We start from the raw sequence: 19,100 nt of genomic DNA, 5'->3' as shown, positions 1-19,100 counted from the left end.
CAAAGCCAGAGGACTGAAACCAGGACTGACATTCGGAAAAGGAAACGCAATGTGCCTCCTGGAGGCAGATGACATCTGGTACTGATGGCAAGGCCCGCAGCCATCTAAGAACCCCAGCACGCTTAGCATCATCCCGTAAGCCATTGACATTGAGGGACAAAACAGTTAGAGCCATAATGGTTGTCCAGAAGTACAAAACAAAACTCATTTCGAGCGGGTACGGGGGGGAACAGACGGAACCGTGGCGGGCATGGAATGAGCTGCCCGGTGAGAGTCAGGTTTGGGCACCAGACCAGTGGTCCCAACCTTCCGCACTCCTTTCTTAGTGCCCTTCTTGTGGGAAGGAACGGCACCGGCACTATCACCGTCCGACGAGAGAGACGAGTGGCCCCGCTTGCGGGCCGTCGACGCCTCGGCCATCTCCACCTCAACAGAACTGGGATTACCAGGGTGCATGGAGCCACTGGCAGCATGACTTACAACCCCGGGCACACTAACAGTACTAACAATACTACCGTCAGAACTATGAACATCTTGGGCAGGACCGGGGTGCACGGAGCCAACAGCAGCGTGACTTACAACCCCTCCTGCACTTACATTAGGAGTAACACTATCGGTACCACTGAGGCGCATGGAGCCACTGGCCACATGACTTACAGCCCCGGGCACATTAACACTACCAGTACTATTATCATTATTGGGGTGCACGGGGCCAGTGGCTCCATGGCTTACAACCCCACCTGCACTTACACTACCACTATCATTAGAACTATCCTTACCAGTAACACTGTCGGCACCACTGAGGCGCATGGAGCCACTGGCCACATGACTTACAGCCCCAGGCACATTAAAACTACTAGTACTATTATCCTTACTGGGGTGCACGGGGCCAGTGGCTCCATGACTTACAACCCCATTACCACTACTGGGGGCAGAGGCCCCATGTCCAACTATGATACTATTATCAGAAACCGGGCCAGAGGACCCGCTGGAATCAGAAAAGAGCTGAGGGGTGGACTCGACGGGGTCATCCCCAGAGTTCTCAGACAGGGGCGTCAACTCATTGTCACGCAGATCAGCAAGAGACGCCCAGCTACCAACACCTATGGACGACGAGGCCTGGACATCCCCAACAGCAGAGGCGCCCTCCCCCGACACGACGGCCTGGCGAGATGGGGCACCTTGAGCAGCACCAGACACCTGAGCAGTGCCCCATGAATTGCGGGGGCTTGGGCAATCACGGGCCATGTGGCCCTCCTTCTTACAATTCAGACACTTGCCTTTAAGCGGGCAATTCTTCGCGACATGGGCCCCGTGACAGATGTCACATTCGGCCGGCTGCCCAACATACCATGTCTTAACCGCATACCCACCGACATCCAGGGAACGAGGTATGCGGCAACGGCGAACCATTCTCACAACCCGGGTACCAGTGGACAGGCCTACCAAATCAGGGTAGTGCTGATGACGGATGTCCCGCACCTCCCCGAACCCGCTCAAAACAACCAGCAGAGGAGCATTGTCCTCTTCGAAAGGGTAGTGGTACACGAGGACATTCTGTACTCGCGGCCCACTCCTAACAACATTACATGCAACGTCACCGATGGTGACACGGTCAAACTGCTCGATCTCAGCTTTGGCCTCAGGGCCTTCAAAAGCAACTTGCACACGCTTGCCGGGCATGAATTGCACCGACTTAACTGTAAATTTACGGCCAAAACGTTCATCAATTAATTTGGCAACATCAAAGCGGCTTAGTGTAGCCGGCAATCCAGAAATATCCAGCACTACAGTGCGCTTAAGAGCACGAACCATAATGGACACAGGAACCCCAAGGGTCAAGAAGAAGACAGCTAGGAAAGACTCGGCTTACCCTGGGTTAGGACGAGGTGTCCAGCATGAGTCCCCAGGCGGGTCACCGAGAAAGACAGGAGAAGGTCTTACCAAGATCCTGACTTGACACTTCCCAGTACTTGATCTTCTTCCCACGAAAGTTTCCCCAAAAAGGTACCACAAGGGTCAGCAAGGCTTCACAAGGAAAACCAGGTACGTACCACAAACGTAAGCAGCTCCAAAAAGGATAACTATAGCCCGCGTCAGGTAAGTATGCCTTTTCAACCTCTCCGGAACCGCAAAACGCAACTTGTCTGCGCATACCATGTGGTAATGGGGGTCACGTGCTCCTCGTCCTGTCGTGTCGTGCTGTCCACTCGCTGCTATGCTACCTAGAAAAGAGAAGAGAATGTGAAGGTTGGTTGCTTGGTCATTTGTTCTGCTTTCACTTGATTATTTCTTCCCCAGAGGGAAGTGGGCCACGCTCGGAGGTAGTGCTATACCGAGGCAACCCGTGGCCGGGACGAGGCAAGCCTCTTTTCCACGGCCCAGTTCCAAAAATCAGTTTAATATATGAGCTGCTCGATGAGCAGCGGATGAGCAGCGTATCAGATATTAAGCTGATAAGAACAGATATAGGACTTGATCTTAGAAAAGGCGCGATGCCCATAAATGCTCACAGCGGACAAGGTGCTCCCAGTCTCATGGACACGAGATATGGTGGTCCGATTACAATCCGTGCCAAGGAAGGAATGCCCAAAGCCAACCTTGAAGCGAGGCGCACACAACGATCGCCCTTGTACAGTGGGCAGCAGGGGAAGCATTGCATGGCACTTGCGTTGACGGCAAGAGGACAAATGCACATTGTGCTTGCTCTGACCTCGTTTTTATTTTCCCTTATAACAAAGTTAATTTTCACGGCGACATTACTTGTCTACGACCATACGGACAGGGGAAAATCTCCGGTTCTCGTCCGATCACAAGTTAAGCCCTGTCGGGCGGGGTTAGTACAGGATGGGAGACCGCCTGGGAATACCCCGTGTTGTAGGCTTCCCTTTTTCCTTCAGTACACTTGATTATCTCAAAAAATCTCAGTTTCCTTTAATGAAAGAACATTCCAAACCAGGTTTTTTGAACACACTGATGCCAACGATATGTCAAGATGAGACATACAACAAAAACAAAATAGTTCAGACGAAAGTGGAACTTGTATTCCCAGGGGGGCGCGTGCGCGCGACGATCAGAAAATCCAACGTTTATGACGGAAACGTATCTTTTCGTGTGAGCACAGACTCAGGATACGACAAGTAAAAAATGCATGCACGGAACAGCAGGACTGGAGTGGGAGACCCCAGGCCTGCTTACATTACGAGGAAGTTAACCTAGCCCGGATGATATGCATACAACGAAGGCTACAACACTACAGCATTGACACCTGCGAAAACGTGACTTACGTGACGTAGCGCACTTCAAAGTCTTACAAATCCCTGCTCAACACGGTTGACAGGCATGCCACACACGCCGATAAGGACACTATCCTGACCACAAAGATTTACTTTTTAGGACGGGAATCCAATTAACTGATAACGTTGAGAAACATAAGGAGAGCACAGAAATGAACGCCATTTGATCACGGGTCCTCACTCACTCAATGCAAAACGGGGACGAACGCAACATAACACAACCAAAGGAAAACTCGATGGAGCAGTACAACTTCGACATTAGACACTTCAAAAGGCAGATCACGGATAGCTACCCGCTGAACGGATTGTCTCATTGGAAACGGTAACGGGATGGAACCTCGATGCGGCCGAAATAGAACACGTCCTCTCGCCTCTCTCTACGGCCACGGACTTGAAAGAAATAAAATCACAGTTTTGCAGTGCACCAAGTACGGAACAGCACCTACAATTTCAGCAGTGGAATTCACAAAGCAACGCACCTTCCTGTGGGACGACACCGGAGCCGCAGCGGACCTTCCCTGATCTCAGCTGGAAAATACCAACAAACCTCTTCCCATTAGCCATACTTTGCCAGCAGGGTTTGGTGCGGGGACTAGCAAGGACGCAGCTTTCCACTACCAGAAATTATACGCAGTTACCCAACAAAGACAAATCTGCCAAGCCCCCAACGAAGTGCAATGCAAGAGACACTCACTTGAGCGGACTGCAACCCTGAATCACAGTGCCTCCCGCATCAGGTAAGTATGCCTTTTCAACCTCTCCGGAACCGCAAAACGCAACTTGTCTGCGCATACCATGTGGTAATGGGGGTCACGTGCTCCTCGTCCTGTCGTGTCGTGCTGTCCACTCGCTGCTATGCTACCTAGAAAAGAGAAGAGAATGTGAAGGTTGGTTGCTTGGTTGGTCATTTGTTCTGCTTTCACTTTGATTATTTCTTCCCCAGAGGGAAGTGGGCCACGCTCGGAGGTAGTGCTATACCGAGGCAACCCGTGGCCGGGACGAGGCAAGCCTCTTTTCCACGGCCCAGTTCCAAAAATCAGTTTAATATATGAGCTGCTCGATGAGCAGCGTATCAGATATTAAGCTGATAAGAACAGATACTACACTTGATCTTAGCCAAAAGGCCGAGAAGCGATGCCCGTAAATGCTCACAGCGGACAAGGTGCTCCCAGTCTCATGGCCACGAGATATGGTGGTCCGATTACAATCCGTGCCAAGGAAGGAATGCCCAAAGCCAACCTGAAAGCGAGGCGCACACAACGATCGCCCTTGTACAGTGGGCAGCAGCACCAGCATTGCATGGCACTTGCGTTGACGGCAAGAGGACAAATGCACATTGTGCTTGCTCTGACCTCGTTTTTATTTTCCCCTTATAACAAAGTTAATTTTCACGGCAAATTACTTGTCTACGACCATACCACAGGGAAAACACCGGTTCTCGTCCGATCACCGAAGTTAAGCCCTGTCGGGCGGGGTTAGTACTTGGATGGGAGACCGCCTGGGAATACCCCGTGTTGTAGGCTTCCCTTTTTCCTTCTGTACACTTGATTATCTCAAAAAAATCTCAGTTTCCTTAATGAAAGAACATTGCAAACCAGGTTTTTGGAACACAACATGCCAACGATATGTCAAAGATGAGACATACAACAAAACAAAATAGTTCACACGAGAAAGTGGAACTTGTATTCCCAAGGGAGCGCGTGCGCGCGAGGTCTTATCAATCCAACGTTTATGACATGAAACGTATCTTTTCGTGTGAGCAAAGAACAGGATACGACAAGTAAAAAATGCATGCACTGTTATGCATTAGATGGAAGTTAACCTAGCCCGGATGATATGTATACAACGAAGGCTACAACACTTTAACATTGATCTTCCTGCGAAAACGTGACTTACGTGACGTAGCGCACTTCAAAGTCTTACTGTTCCCTGCTCAACACGGACAGTATGTATTCAAAGGGCCGATAAGACACTATCCTGAACATGAAAGATTTACTTTTTATGATAACAATCCAATTAACTGATAACATAGAGAAACCACAAAGTGTTGGCCACAGAAATGTAACGCCAACTGATCTGGCGGGTCCTCAGTTACTCAATGCAAAACGGGCTCTCCAGAACGCAACATAACACAACGCAAAAGAAATCTATCGCGATGGAGCAGTACAAACACACATCCACTTACGTTTTCGAAACGATGCACGAGGATAAGAGCTCGACCCGCTGGCATTTCTTGTCTCTCACTCGTCTATCGATGGAAATCGATGCGGCTGAAATAAACACGTCCTCTCGCTCTCTCTACGGCCAAGAATGAAAGAAATAAAATCACAGTTTTGCAGTGCACCAAGTACGGAACATTCACCTACAATTTCAGCAGTGGAATTCACAAATACACTCACCTTCCTTAGTCCTTACACCGCCACCGCATCTCCTTCCCTGCCCTGCCTGAAACGTTACCAACAAACCTTCCCATTAGCCAACTTTGCCACGGGGTTTGGTGCGGGGACTAGCGCGAACGCAGGTCCCCACTACCAGAAATTATACGCTCGAGTTACCCACATTTGGGGTAATCGCAAGGGTCAACCCAATCGAAGTGCAATGAAAGAGCCTCACCTTGAGAGGACTGCCTCCCTGATCACAGTGCCTCCCGCGTCAGGTAAGTATGCCTTTTCAACCTCTCCGGAACCGCAAAAACGCAACTTGTCTGCGCATACCATGTGGTAATGGGGGTCACGTGCTCCTCGTCCTGTCGTGTCGTGCTGTCCACTCGCTGCTATGCTACCTAGAAAAGAGAAGAGAATGTGAAGGTTGGTTGCTTGGTCATTTGTTCTGCTTTCACTTGATTATTTCTTCCCCAGAGGGAAGTGGGCCACGCTCGGAGGTAGTGCTATACCGAGGCAACCCGTGGCCGGGACGAGGCAAGCCTCTTTTCCACGGCCCAGTTCCAAAAATCAGTTTAATATATGAGCTGCTCGATGAGCAGCGTATCAGATATTAAGCTGATAAGAACAGATACTACACTTGATCTTAGCCAAAAGGCCGAGAAGCGATGCCCGTAAATGCTCACAGCGGACAAGGTGCTCCCAGTCTCATGGCCACGAGATATGGTGGTCCGATTACAATCCGTGCCAAGGAAGGAATGCCCAAAGCCAACCTGAAAGCGAGGCGCACACAACGATCGCCCTTGTACAGTGGGCAGCAGGACCAGCATTGCATGGCACTTGCGTTGACGGCAAGAGGACAAATGCACATTGTGCTTGCTCTGACCTCGTTTTTATTTTCCCTTATAACAAAGTTAATTTTCACGGCGAATTACTTGTCTACGACCATACCACAGGGAAAACACCGGTTCTCGTCCGATCACCGAAGTTTAGCCCTGTCGGGCGGTTAGTACTTGGATGGGAGACCGCCTGGGAATACCCCGTGTTGTAGGCTTCCCTTTTTCCTTCTGTACACTTGATTATCTCAAAAAATCTCAGTTTCCTTTAATGAAAGAACATTCCAAACCAGGTTTTTTGAACACAACATGCCAACGATATGTCAAAGATGAGACATACAACAAAAACAAAAATAGTTCACACGAGAAAGTGGAACTTGTATTCCCAAGGGAGCGCGTGCGCGCGAGATCTTATCAATCCAACGTTTATGACATGAAACGTATCTTTTCGTGTGAGCAAAGAACAGGATACGACAAGTAAAAAATGCATGCACTGTTATGCATTAGATGGAAGTTAACCTAGCCCGGATGATATGCATACAACGAAGGCTACAACACTACAACATTGATCCTGCGAAAACGTGACTTACGTGACGTAGCGCACTTCAAAGTCTTACTGTTCCCTGCTCAAACACGGACAGTACGTATTCAAAGGGCCGATAAGACACTATCCTGACCATGAAAGATTTACTTTTTATGATAACAATCCAATTAACTGATAACATAGAGAAACCACAAAGTGTTGGCCACAGAAATGTAACGCCAACTGATCTGGCGGGTCCTCAGTTACTCAATGCAAAACGGGCTCTCCAGAACGCAACATAACACAACGCAAAAGAAATCTATCGCGATGGAGCAGTACAAACACACATCCCACTTACGTTTTCGAAACGATGCACGAGGATAAGAGCTCGACCCGCTGGCATTTCTTGTCTCACTCGTCTATCGATGGAAATCGATGCGGCTGAAATAAACACGTCCTCTCGCTCTCTCTACGGCCAAGAATGAAAGAAATAAAATCACAGTTTTTGCAGTGCACCAAGTACGGAACATTCACCTACAATTTCAGCAGTGGAATTCACAAATACAACTCACCTTCCTTAGTCCTTACACCGCCACCGCATCTCCTTCCCTGCCCTGCCTGAAACGTTACCAACAAACCTTCCCATTAGCCAACTTTGCCACCGGGGTTTGGTGCGGGGGACTAGCGCGAACGCAGGTCCCCACTACCAGAAATTATACGCTCGAGTTACCCACATTTGGGGTAATCGCAAGGGTCAACCCATCGAAGTGCAATGAAAGAGCCTCACCTTGAGAGGACTGCCTCCCTGATCACAGTGCCTCCCGCGTCAGGTAAGTATGCCTTTTTCAACCTCTCCGAACCCGCAAAACGCAAACATTGTCTGCGCATACCATGTGGTAATGGGGGTCACGTGCTCCTCGTCCTGTCGTGTCGTGCTGTCCCACTCGCTGCTATGCTACCTAGAAAAGAGAAGAGAATGTGAAGGTTGGTTGCTTGGTCATTTGTTCTGCTTTCACTTGATTATTTCTTCCCCAGAACGAGGGAAGTGGGCCACGCTCGGAGGTAGTGCTATACCGAGGCAACCCGTGGCCGGGACGAGGCAAGCCTCTTTTCCACGGCCCAGTTCCAAAAATCAGTTTAATATATGAGCTGCTCGATGAGCAGCGTATCAGATATTAAGCTGATAAGAACAGATACTACACTTGATCTTAGCCAAAAGGGCCGAGAAGCGATGCCCGTAAATGCTCACAGCGGACAAGGTGCTCCCAGTCTCATGGCCACGAGATATGGTGGTCCGATTACAATCCGTGCCAAGGAAGGAATGCCCAAAGCCAACCTGAAAGCGAGGCGCACACAACGATCGCCCTTGTACAGTGGGCAGCAGGACCAGCATTGCATGGCACTTGCGTTGACGGCAAGAGGACAAATGCACATTGTGCTTGCTCTGACCTCGTTTTTATTTTCCCTTATAACAAAGTTAATTTTCACGGCGAATTACTTGTCTACGACCATACCACAGGGAAAACACCGGTTCTCGTCCGATCACCGAAGTTAAGCCCTGTCGGGCGGGGTTAGTACTTGGATGGGAGACCGCCTGGGAATACCCCGTGTTGTAGGCTTCCCTTTTTCCTTCTGTACACTTGATTATCTCAAAAAATCTCAGTTTCCTTTAATGAAAGAACATTCCAAACCAGGTTTTTTGAACACAACATGCCAACGATATGTCAAAGATGAGACATACAACAAAAACAAAATAGTTCACACGAGAAAGTGGAACTTGTATTCCCAAGGGAGCGCGTGCGCGCGAGATCTTATCAATCCAACGTTTATGACATGAAACGTATCTTTTCGTGTGAGCAAAGAACAGGATACGACAAGTAAAAAATGCATGCACTGTTATGCATTAGATGGAAGTTAACCTAGCCCGGATGATATGCATACAACGAAGGCTACAACACTACAACATTGATCCTGCGAAAACGTGACTTACGTGACGTAGCGCACTTCAAAGTCTTACTGTTCCCTGCTCAACACGGACAGTACGTATTCAAAGGGCCGATAAGACACTATCCTGACCATGAAAGATTTACTTTTTATGATAACAATCCAATTAACTGATAACATAGAGAAACCACAAAGTGTTGGCCACAGAAATGTAACGCCAACTGATCTGGCGGGTCCTCAGTTACTCAATGCAAAACGGGCTCTCCAGAACGCAACATAACACAACGCAAAAGAAATCTATCGCGATGGAGCAGTACAAACACACATCCACTTACGTTTTCGAAACGATGCACGAGGATAAGAGCTCGACCCGCTGGCATTTTCTTGTCTCACTCGTCTATCGATGGAAATCGATGCGGCTGAAATAAACACGTCCTCTCGCTCTCTCTACGGCCAAGAATGAAAGAAATAAAATCACAGTTTTGCAGTGCACCAAGTACGGAACATTCACCTACAATTTCAGCAGTGGAATTCACAAATACAACTCACCTTCCTTAGTCCTTACACCGCCACCGCATCTCCTTCCCTGCCCTGCCTGAAACGTTACCAACAAACCTTCCCATTAGCCAACTTTGCCACCGGGGTTTGGTGCGGGGACTAGCGCGAACGCAGGTCCCCACTACCAGAAATTATACGCTCGAGTTACCCACATTTGGGGTAATCGCAAGGGTCAACCCAATCGAAGTGCAATGAAAGAGCCTCACCTTGAGAGGACTGCCTCCCTGATCACAGTGCCTCCCGCGTCAGGTAAGTATGCCTTTTCAACCTCTCCGGAACCGCAAAACGCAACTTGTCTGCGCATACCATGTGGTAATGGGGGTCACGTGCTCCTCGTCCTGTCGTGTCGTGCTGTCCACTCGCTGCTATGCTACCTAGAAAAGAGAAGAGAATGTGAAGGTTGGTTGCTTGGTCATTTGTTCTGCTTTCACTTGATTATTTCTTCCCCAGAGGGAAGTGGGCCACGCTCGGAGGTAGTGCTATACCGAGGCAACCCGTGGCCGGGACGAGGCAAGCCTCTTTTCCACGGCCCAGTTCCAAAAATCAGTTTAATATATGAGCTGCTCGATGAGCAGCGGTGAATGGCAGACCAAAGGTCACCAGTCGACAGACTCATCCAACGCCTGAGGCATTGGTCACCAGTATTAGGCGACAGAGGCGAAATAAAACTAAGCAAATCAGGTGGTACAGAGGGTGAATTAAGCAGGTGGCCCGAAGCGAAAAACGAGCTTGTTGGAAACATAGAGGCGATGACTCCATCCGCCCCCCACTGGCGGGCAAAATAACGTCGACGTCTCCGGGTTGAAAAACGCTTGAAGAGCAAGGGGAGGTGGAACTTGACACGGGCCTTTGCTCCCTCAATGACGGCGAGGGCCCCAGGTTGACAGAACGAAAGCGGTAGTCATTGCGGGCCAGCCAGATGTGAAACTTACAGGCACACAACAGGTAACTGAAGACTTTGGGCACTGCGTGAAGCTCAGTGGAATTGAAACCAAAAAGTAAATGGCGACGCTCAAGCACAGGACACATAGGCGAGAAATGAAAAAGGAGGGACTGTAGCCAACCAACAACACTTTGAGCAAGGGGACACACAAAGAGCAAATGCGACAGTGACTCGACGACAGGACCACAAAAACAAGCGGAGGAGACAGATAAACCAAAAGAGAGAAGACGCTCAGCAGTGTAAATCACACCATGAGCTACCTTCCAGGAGAAATCAACAACAAAGCGGTCAAAATCAAAGAAGTGGAACTGGCGCCACGTATCATACCAGTAAAGGTCCCCAAAGGAGGGAAAGAACTTAACTACACAGTGCGGTGTGACAGAGGAACAGGATAAAAGAAACTGGTAACCGACTTTGGCAGAGAAAAAAAGCCACGGAGGCGACAACGTGAGGGTCAGAGGATGCGAAAACCAAAGTTCCCCGGGAGGGGGAAAAAGAGCCACCAAGCGACTCCCAGGCCAAAAGCAAAGAGGAGTAAAATGGCGGTAACAGGGACCTGTCGAAGGCAGCGGGACGGGAGAAAACATCAAGAGAGGAGGCAGCAAAACACGATTGAAACCAGTACGACACAAAGGAGGACCAGCTTGACGAGGACAAAGTAGACCGTTTGACCCACTGACCCAGAAGCGACCAAACCTTGAGCTTAATGTCCACCACCGAGAAACCTCCCAGCGATGTGGGCTGAACGACCACAGCACGTGCAACGAGCTCCCGCTTGGTTTTCCAGAAGAATGAGAAAACAAGGGAGTTAAGTTCTTTAAGTACCCAGGGGGGCATGTGGACCAGGGATGCCACATACCAAACCCTGGCGAGGGCCAGGCAATTGATGACCAAAGCCTTGCCATGAAAAGACAAGGAGCGCTGACGCCAGGAGGAGAGGACGCGTTCCACAGCCTCTATCCGAGGCCGCCAATTAGTTCATCAATGTCATGCGGGCCAATGAAGACTCCGAGGATTTTAAGCTTAGAAGATGTCCAGTCGAGAGGGACAGGGGGGTCAGTTCGGCCAGCCCAAGACCCCAGCCACAAGCCGCGAGACTTTGTCAGGTTGAGCTTGGATCCAGAACCAAGCTCATACCTTGTGTAGGTGTCAAAAACAGCCCTAATGGAGGCATCGGAGGACAAGATGAGCGATGTGTCATCCGCGTACTGGGAAATTGGAGAGAGCGGTGAGGGCAGTCCAGGCAGCAAAGGTCCAGTAATGGCGGGATTTGCTCGAATATTGGCGGCCAAGACCTCAGCGACCATAACATACAGCAAAGGTGCGAGGGGGCAGCCTTGACGCACCCCCCGTGTGAGACTGAAAAAGTTTGAGACATGACCGTTAACAATGACAGCACTCTGAACAGCATTATAGAAAAGGCGGATCCAGCGCAGAAAGGAGGTTTGGAAACCCATTCTGCAGAGGGTGGCATGCAGAAAGGACCAATCAACGCGATCAAACGCTTTTTCTTGGTCGAGCGAGAGGATGGCACAAGGAGACCCGGATTGCGTGGCGTAATGGACCATGTCTCGGAGATAAGCGACGTTCTCACCAATATAACGACCGGGGACACCACAGGTTTGATCCTCAGCCACCACGGCATGAATAACCTTCAGGAGACGCCCAGCGATGACGCGGGCAGCGAGCTTGTAGTCCACACTAAGGAGGGAAATTGGCCGCCAGTTACGAGGGTTCAGCCGGTCACCCGTCTTAAAGATGAGAGAAATGATGCCTCGACGCTGAGAGAGGCTGAGAGTGCCAGCCTCATAACATGAGTTCAGGACGAGCACGAGGTCCTGTCCGAGCACCGGCCAGAATTTGACATAAAACTCCATAGGGAGGCCATCCAAGCCCGGGGTCTTGCCTCGAGCCATCCCACATAAAGCAGTATAACACTCCTCCGACTGGAGAGGACCATCACACTGTTGAGCCTGGTCGGCGGACAAGGTGGAGGTGAGGGCGTCGAGCAGGGAAAGAGCCACGTCCCCGTCAGTAGGCTCGGCACTAAACAAGTTAGAATAAAAGGAAGCAAAAGCCTGGCATAGGTCCTTTGAACTCGAGACCACTGTGCCATCATCGCATCGAAGTGCTGAAATAAGTCGGTCGGCGGCACGCTTCTTTTCCAGACGGAAGAAAAAGGCCGAGGAGGTTTCACCTTCCTCAACCCATTGGCCCGAGCACGGACTTGGGCTCCCCGAGCTGCCTCGAGGTCTAGGGCAGCAAGGGCAGACAGGGTAGAATGGTACGGCTCAACACAGGAGGTGAAACCGGCATCAACACGGTTCTTAAGATGCCCAGCTAGTCGGCCAAGGAGGTCTCGACACTGCGATGTTTTCTTTCGAGCGCTCAGCGCAATATTTAATTGTGAGGCCTTTGATTTGGCTCTTGCCCTTATCCCACCACTTAGCTAGTGACGGGAAGGACAGCATGGACTGCCTCCAAACGGACCAAAAATTAGTGATATGCTGGATATAGTCCTCATCATTGAGGACAGAAATGTTGAGCTTCCAGAAACTGTCCCAGGAGCAGCAATGTCTGGGACACTACAAGAAAGCACCACACCACAGTGATCCGAAAACGGACAAGGAATAATATCGCAAGTCAAGACTGATGGTAACAGGAGTACGGGGCACCAATGAGATCAATACGGGAGGCCATAAGGCCGTCTGAGCGAGTCCAAGAGAAGGCAGAATCGGAAGGATGCAGGTGCCTCCAAATGTCCAGACAACAGCAGGAGTCAAAAAGACGTTTTAAGGTAGCAGTACTTTCGCGGGAAGTGTCAGAGACATTGGAGCCCCGACGATCGAGGGCGCGGTCGAACACAGTGTTAAAGTCCCCGGCAAGGAAGGTCGGATAGGTGGGATCAACCCAAGACGAGACGTCGTCCAGGAAGTCGTCACGGGCTGGGTTGCGATTGGGGGCGTAGAGACAGCAGATACGAAACGGGTGCCCAGAATGGGTAAAGTGGCAAAAAACAACACGCCCAGCGGTGTCACACCAAGAGCTCGTAAGGGTGACCGTGGGGCGGAATAAAATGATGCAACCACAAGAGTGTGCAGAGCCAACAGAAGCAACTGCATTAAAACCAGATGAACGAAACCAGACTGACATTCACTGTCTGAAGAGCAGTGGGCCCTCTTGTAGGCAGACAATGTCAGGGACCTGAGGAAAGGAACGTAACCAGTGCAGAACACCAGCGCGCTTGGACGAGTCCCTGAGACCATTGGTGTTTAAGGAGAGGATAGAGAGAGCCATAACTGAGAAGAAAGAGAGAGACAGCACAACTAGGAGCGACGGCTCCGAACCGGGGCAGGGGGAGCCAAGGAGGGAAGGCCAGAATGAACAGCCCTCCCAGACTCCCTGCCCTTTCCAGACTTCGAGCGGCCGGGGACCGCAGAACCAGGAAGAGGTTTCTTCGCTTTCTTCTTAGACTTGACCTGATCATCAGAGGAAGCCTCAACATCCGAAAGTCCACGCTTAGTGACTGGTGAATCAGTCAGCTCGACCTCGTTAACCATTACGGGAGACAGAGATAGAACCTGTGGGGTATTTACAGGGGTTACATTGATGCCCGTTAAAGGGTCATCGTCACTAAATATACTTTGACTGTATTCAGTCTCATTAACTAGTTCATTATCATTCGTATCCATTTCTTTTCCATTATTACTATTATCCATTTCCATTTCTTTTCCATTAACTACAGCATTATTTGTCATTTCTTTTCCAGTAACTACATTATTACTATTATCCATTTCCATTTCTTTTCCATTAACTATAGTAGTATTGTCCATTACACCAACTACGTTACTACTAGTGTTAACATTGTATTACTCTGTGGCGCAGCCAAACCATCAGACGCAGCGGCGGGGGAGGCAGCCACCTGCACGCGCGTCGAGGACCCACCATTACCGTTTTAGGGAGGGCCGCACCCTCCTTAACATTTACTGGTGGCAGGAGAGGCCATGGGTGGAGTACCAGGGGGGATAACTCATTGTCCCTGAGGTCGGTGTGGGAACCCCAACTTGAAATACCAGGTTGCGTGGGGGCAGGAGGACGAAGGGTTACCCCCTCGTCCCCAGAGTCCTCATGGTCAGAGCTTGCAGGAGAAGTGGGAAGGTCCTCAGGACCAGAACTGACATCCAGGAGGGGAGGCAGCGACTCCGGGGGAGTGGCACCAACAACAAGTGAAGCGGACGGATGGGCGGGGGTCGCAGGCGAAGATGGTGGGTTCCCCCAGGCATTGGGGGGGTTGGGCAATCCCTGGCCATGTGACCAGGCTCCCGACACCTGCGGCACTTCCCGCGCAAGTCACAGTTTTTGGTGAGGTGTTCCCCACGACAGATATCACATTCGGCCGGCTGACCCACATACCACACCTTACATTTATATCCAGCAATGTCCAGATTACGAGGGATCCGGCCAGAACGAACCATTTTGATGATACGGGCTCCAGTGCAGATTGCAGGGTCACCCGGGTAATGCTGGTGCCTTATCGTCTCCACCTTCCCGTACGAGGAAAAGTAGGGCCGGAGGCGATCATCACTCTCCTCAAAGGGATAGTGATACAACATAACATTTTGAGCTCGAGGCCCAGCATACATGACTTTGCACTTAGCACCAGCTAAAGTGACAAAATCATAACCTTCAACAATATTTTTACATTTTGGGTCAGCGAAAGTAATCTGAACCAGTTTTACGGGAACAAACTGAATACTGTCAATCACAAAGGGGGTGAACTTTCCCTTGATGGCTGTAACAAGTTCCGCCCTGGGAACAGAGGTTGGAACATCGGAAAGGTCGAGGACTACTGTCCTCTTAAAGGCCGCAAGAGGCATGATGAAAAGGGAAAAAGAGAAAAAACAGTCCCCCCGGAAAGCAAAGCTCCCAGGAAGGGAACAGAAAGACTGGCTACCCTGGGTTATGGCAGGACGCCAAGCATAAGTCCCCAGGAGGGTCACCAGTAAAACTCAGGAATCAAAAATCTTACCACAAATCCCAAAAACGCTTGTCCCCACACTCCAATTCCAATACGGAACTTACGCGTACCACAAGGAAAGGCACGAACCTGGCAGATAATAAAAACCCGCGTCAGGTAAGTATGCCTTTTCAACCTCTCCGGAACCGCAAAAACGCAACTTGTCTGCGCATACCATGTGGTAATGGGGGTCACGTGCTCCTCGTCCTGTCGTGTCGTGCTGTCCACTCGCTGCTATGCTACCTAGAAAAGAGAAGAGAAATGTGAAGGTTGGTTGCTTGGTCATTTGTTCTGCTTTCACTTGATTATTTCTTCCCCAGAGGGAAGTGGGCCACGCTCGGAGGTAGTGCTATACCGAGGCAACCCGTGGCCGGGACGAGGCAAGCCTCTTTTCCACGGCCCAGTTCCAAAAATCAGTTTAATATATGAGCTGCTCGATGAGCAGCGTATCAGATATTAAGCTGATAAGAACAGATACTACACTTGATCTTAGCCAAAAGGCCGAGAAGCGATGCCCGTAAATGCTCACAGCGGACAAGGTGCTCCCAGTCTCATGGCCACGAGATATGGTGGTCCGATTACAATCCGTGCCAAGGAAGGAATGCCCAAAGCCAACCTGAAAGCGAGGCGCACACAACGATCGCCCTTGTACAGTGGGCAGCAGGACCAGCATTGCATGGCACTTGCGTTGACGGCAAGAGGACAAATGCACATTGTGCTTGCTCTGACCTCGTTTTTATTTTCCCTTATAACAAAGTTAATTTTCACGGCGAATTACTTGTCTACGACCATACCACAGGGAAAACACCGGTTCTCGTCCGATCACCGAAGTTAAGCCCTGTCGGGCGGGGTTAGTACTTGGATGGGAGACCGCCTGGGAATACCCCGTGTTGTAGGCTTCCCTTTTTCCTTCTGTACACTTGATTATCTCAAAAAATCTCAGTTTCCTTTAATGAAAGAACATTCCAAACCAGGTTTTTTGAACACAACATGCCAACGATATGTCAAAGATGAGACATACAACAAAAACAAAATAGTTCACACGAGAAAGTGGAACTTGTATTCCCAAGGGAGCGCGTGCGCGCGAGATCTTATCAATCCAACGTTTATGACATGAAACGTATCTTTTCGTGTGAGCAAAGAACAGGATACGACAAGTAAAAAATGCATGCACTGTTATGCATTAGATGGAAGTTAACCTAGCCCGGATGATATGCATACAACGAAGGCTACAACACTACAACATTGATCCTGCGAAAACGTGACTTACGTGACGTAGCGCACTTCAAAGTCTTACTGTTCCCTGCTCAACACGGACAGTACGTATTCAAAGGGCCGATAAGACACTATCCTGACCATGAAAGATTTACTTTTTATGATAACAATCCAATTAACTGATAACATAGAGAAACCACAAAGTGTTGGCCACAGAAATGTAACGCCAACTGATCTGGCGGGTCCTCAGTTACTCAATGCAAAACGGGCTCTCCAGAACGCAACATAACACAACGCAAAAGAAATCTATCGCGATGGAGCAGTACAAACACACATCCACTTACGTTTTCGAAACGATGCACGAGGATAAGAGCTCGACCCGCTGGCATTTTCTTGTCTCACTCGTCTATCGATGGAAATCGATGCGGCTGAAATAAACACGTCCTCTCGCTCTCTCTACGGCCAAGAATGAAAGAAATAAAATCACAGTTTTGCAGTGCACCAAGTACGGAACATTCACCTACAATTTCAGCAGTGGAATTCACAAATACAACTCACCTTCCTTAGTCCTTACACCGCCACCGCATCTCCTTCCCTGCCCTGCCTGAAACGTTACCAACAAACCTTCCCATTAGCCAACTTTGCCACCGGGGTTTGGTGCGGGGACTAGCGCGAACGCAGGTCCCCACTACCAGAAATTATACGCTCGAGTTACCCACATTTGGGGTAATCGCAAGGGTCAACCCAATCGAAGTGCAATGAAAGAGCCTCACCTTGAGAGGACTGCCTCCCTGATCACAGTGCCTCCCGCGTCAGGTAAGTATGCCTTTTCAACCTCTCCGGAACCGCAAAACGCAACTTGTCTGCGCATACCATGTGGTAATGGGGGTCACGTGCTCCTCGTCCTGTCGTGTCGTGCTGTCCACTCGCTGCTATGCTACCTAGAAAAGAGAAGAGAATGTGAAGGTTGGTTGCTTGGTCATTTGTTCTGCTTTCACTTGATTATTTCTTCCCCAGAGGGAAGTGGGCCACGCTCGGAGGTAGTGCTATACCGAGGCAACCCGTGGCCGGGACGAGGCAAGCCTCTTTTCCACGGCCCAGTTCCAAAAATCAGTTTAATATATGAGCTGCTCGATGAGCAGCGCGTATCAGATATTAAGCTGATAAGAACAGATACTACACTTGATCTTAGCCAAAAGGCCGAGAAGCGATGCCCGTAAATGCTCACAGCGGACAAGGTGCTCCCAGTCTCATGGCCACGAGATATGGTGGTCCGATTACAATCCGTGCCAAGGAACAAATGCCCAAAGCCAACCTGAAAGCGAGGCGCACACACAACGATCGCCCTTGTACAGTGGGCAGCAGGACCAGCATTGCATGGCACTTGCGTTGACGGCAAGAGGACAAATGCACATTGTGCTTGCTCTGACCTCGTTTTTATTTTCCCTTATAACAAAGTTAATTTTCACGGCTTTGAATTACTTGTCTACGACCATACCACAGGGAAAACACCGGTTCTCGTCCGATCACCGAAGTTAAGCCCTGTCGGGCGGGGTTAGTACTTGGATGGGAGACCGCCTGGGAATACCCCGTGTTGTAGGCTTCCCTTTTTCCTTCTGTACACTTGATTATCTCAAAAATCTCAGTTTCCTTTAATGAAAGAACATTCCAAACCAGGTTTTTTGAACACAACATGCCAAAGATATGTCAAAGATGAAAACATACAACAAAAACAAAATAGTTCACACGAGAAAGTGGAACTTGTATTCCCAAGGAGCGCGTGCGCGCGAGAATCTTATCACTTCCAACGTTTATGACATGAAACGTATCTTTTCGTGTGAGCAAAGAACAGGATACGACAAGTAAAAAATGCATGCACTGTTATGCATTAGATGGAAGTTAACCTAGCCCGGATGATATGCATACAACGAAGGCTACAACACTACAAACATTGATCCTGCGAAAAACGTGACTTACGTGACGTAGCGCACTTCAAAGTCTTACTGTTCCCTGCTCAACACGGACAGTACGTATTCAAAGGGCCGATAAGACCACTATCCTGACCATGAAAGATTTACTTTTTGCCTGATAACAATCCAATTAACTGATAACATAGAGAAACCACAAAGTGTTGGCCACAGAAATGTAACGCCTCAACTGATCTGGAGGGACCTCAGTTACTCAATGCAATCATCGGGCTCTCCAGAACGCAACATAACACAACGCAAAAGAAATCTATCGCGATGGAGCAGTACAAAAACACACATCCACTTACGTTTTCGAAACGATGCACGAGGATAAGAGCTCGACCCGCTGGCATTTTCTTGTCTCACTCGTCTATCGATGGAAATCGATGCGGCTGAAATAAACACGTCCTCTCGCTCTCT

At 49.6% G+C, this 19,100-nt stretch overlaps 16 non-coding genes and 1 pseudogene across 16 annotated transcripts; 6 read left to right on the top strand and 11 right to left on the bottom strand.

Annotated features, from left to right (window-relative positions):
* Nucleotides 1-2,302: 2,302 nt before the first annotated feature.
* LOC137990331 (U2 spliceosomal RNA) lies at nucleotides 2,303-2,497 on the bottom strand. The gene has a single exon (XR_011121320.1). It is a non-coding gene; the product is annotated as a U2 spliceosomal RNA (small nuclear RNA).
* Nucleotides 2,498-2,765: 268 nt separating this feature from the next.
* On the top strand, nucleotides 2,766-2,884 carry LOC137990296 (5S ribosomal RNA; annotated as a pseudogene).
* Nucleotides 2,885-4,240: 1,356 nt separating this feature from the next.
* On the bottom strand, nucleotides 4,241-4,432 carry LOC137990321 (U2 spliceosomal RNA). The gene has a single exon (XR_011121311.1). It is a non-coding gene; the product is annotated as a U2 spliceosomal RNA (small nuclear RNA).
* A 268-nt stretch (nucleotides 4,433-4,700) lies between these two features.
* LOC137990287 (5S ribosomal RNA) lies at nucleotides 4,701-4,819 on the top strand. The gene has a single exon (XR_011121280.1). It is a non-coding gene; the product is annotated as a 5S ribosomal RNA (ribosomal RNA).
* Nucleotides 4,820-5,796: 977 nt separating this feature from the next.
* Nucleotides 5,797-5,960, bottom strand: LOC137990307 (U1 spliceosomal RNA). Its single transcript, XR_011121297.1, has one exon. It is a non-coding gene; the product is annotated as a U1 spliceosomal RNA (small nuclear RNA).
* Nucleotides 5,961-6,155: 195 nt separating this feature from the next.
* Nucleotides 6,156-6,347, bottom strand: LOC137990320 (U2 spliceosomal RNA). Its single transcript, XR_011121310.1, has one exon. It is a non-coding gene; the product is annotated as a U2 spliceosomal RNA (small nuclear RNA).
* Nucleotides 6,348-6,614: 267 nt separating this feature from the next.
* Nucleotides 6,615-6,731, top strand: LOC137990292 (5S ribosomal RNA). The gene has a single exon (XR_011121285.1). It is a non-coding gene; the product is annotated as a 5S ribosomal RNA (ribosomal RNA).
* Nucleotides 6,732-7,711: 980 nt separating this feature from the next.
* Nucleotides 7,712-7,874, bottom strand: LOC137990310 (U1 spliceosomal RNA). The gene has a single exon (XR_011121300.1). It is a non-coding gene; the product is annotated as a U1 spliceosomal RNA (small nuclear RNA).
* Nucleotides 7,875-8,076: 202 nt separating this feature from the next.
* On the bottom strand, nucleotides 8,077-8,269 carry LOC137990326 (U2 spliceosomal RNA). Its single transcript, XR_011121315.1, has one exon. It is a non-coding gene; the product is annotated as a U2 spliceosomal RNA (small nuclear RNA).
* Nucleotides 8,270-8,536: 267 nt separating this feature from the next.
* Nucleotides 8,537-8,655, top strand: LOC137990286 (5S ribosomal RNA). Its single transcript, XR_011121279.1, has one exon. It is a non-coding gene; the product is annotated as a 5S ribosomal RNA (ribosomal RNA).
* Nucleotides 8,656-9,631: 976 nt separating this feature from the next.
* LOC137990306 (U1 spliceosomal RNA) lies at nucleotides 9,632-9,795 on the bottom strand. Its single transcript, XR_011121296.1, has one exon. It is a non-coding gene; the product is annotated as a U1 spliceosomal RNA (small nuclear RNA).
* A 194-nt stretch (nucleotides 9,796-9,989) lies between these two features.
* Nucleotides 9,990-10,180, bottom strand: LOC137990281 (U2 spliceosomal RNA). Its single transcript, XR_011121275.1, has one exon. It is a non-coding gene; the product is annotated as a U2 spliceosomal RNA (small nuclear RNA).
* Nucleotides 10,181-15,819: 5,639 nt separating this feature from the next.
* On the bottom strand, nucleotides 15,820-16,011 carry LOC137990319 (U2 spliceosomal RNA). The gene has a single exon (XR_011121309.1). It is a non-coding gene; the product is annotated as a U2 spliceosomal RNA (small nuclear RNA).
* A 267-nt stretch (nucleotides 16,012-16,278) lies between these two features.
* Nucleotides 16,279-16,397, top strand: LOC137990285 (5S ribosomal RNA). The gene has a single exon (XR_011121278.1). It is a non-coding gene; the product is annotated as a 5S ribosomal RNA (ribosomal RNA).
* A 976-nt stretch (nucleotides 16,398-17,373) lies between these two features.
* On the bottom strand, nucleotides 17,374-17,537 carry LOC137990304 (U1 spliceosomal RNA). The gene has a single exon (XR_011121294.1). It is a non-coding gene; the product is annotated as a U1 spliceosomal RNA (small nuclear RNA).
* A 194-nt stretch (nucleotides 17,538-17,731) lies between these two features.
* On the bottom strand, nucleotides 17,732-17,925 carry LOC137990327 (U2 spliceosomal RNA). Its single transcript, XR_011121316.1, has one exon. It is a non-coding gene; the product is annotated as a U2 spliceosomal RNA (small nuclear RNA).
* Nucleotides 17,926-18,197: 272 nt separating this feature from the next.
* Nucleotides 18,198-18,316, top strand: LOC137990284 (5S ribosomal RNA). The gene has a single exon (XR_011121277.1). It is a non-coding gene; the product is annotated as a 5S ribosomal RNA (ribosomal RNA).
* The last annotated feature ends 784 nt before the right edge of the window (nucleotides 18,317-19,100 follow it).

This window comes from Montipora foliosa, unplaced genomic scaffold (assembly GCF_036669935.1).
Source record: "Montipora foliosa isolate CH-2021 unplaced genomic scaffold, ASM3666993v2 scaffold_78, whole genome shotgun sequence".
In the NCBI taxonomy this organism is placed as follows: Eukaryota; Metazoa; Cnidaria; class Anthozoa; order Scleractinia; family Acroporidae; genus Montipora; species Montipora foliosa.
This window is presented reverse-complemented; position numbering and strand designations above follow the sequence as displayed.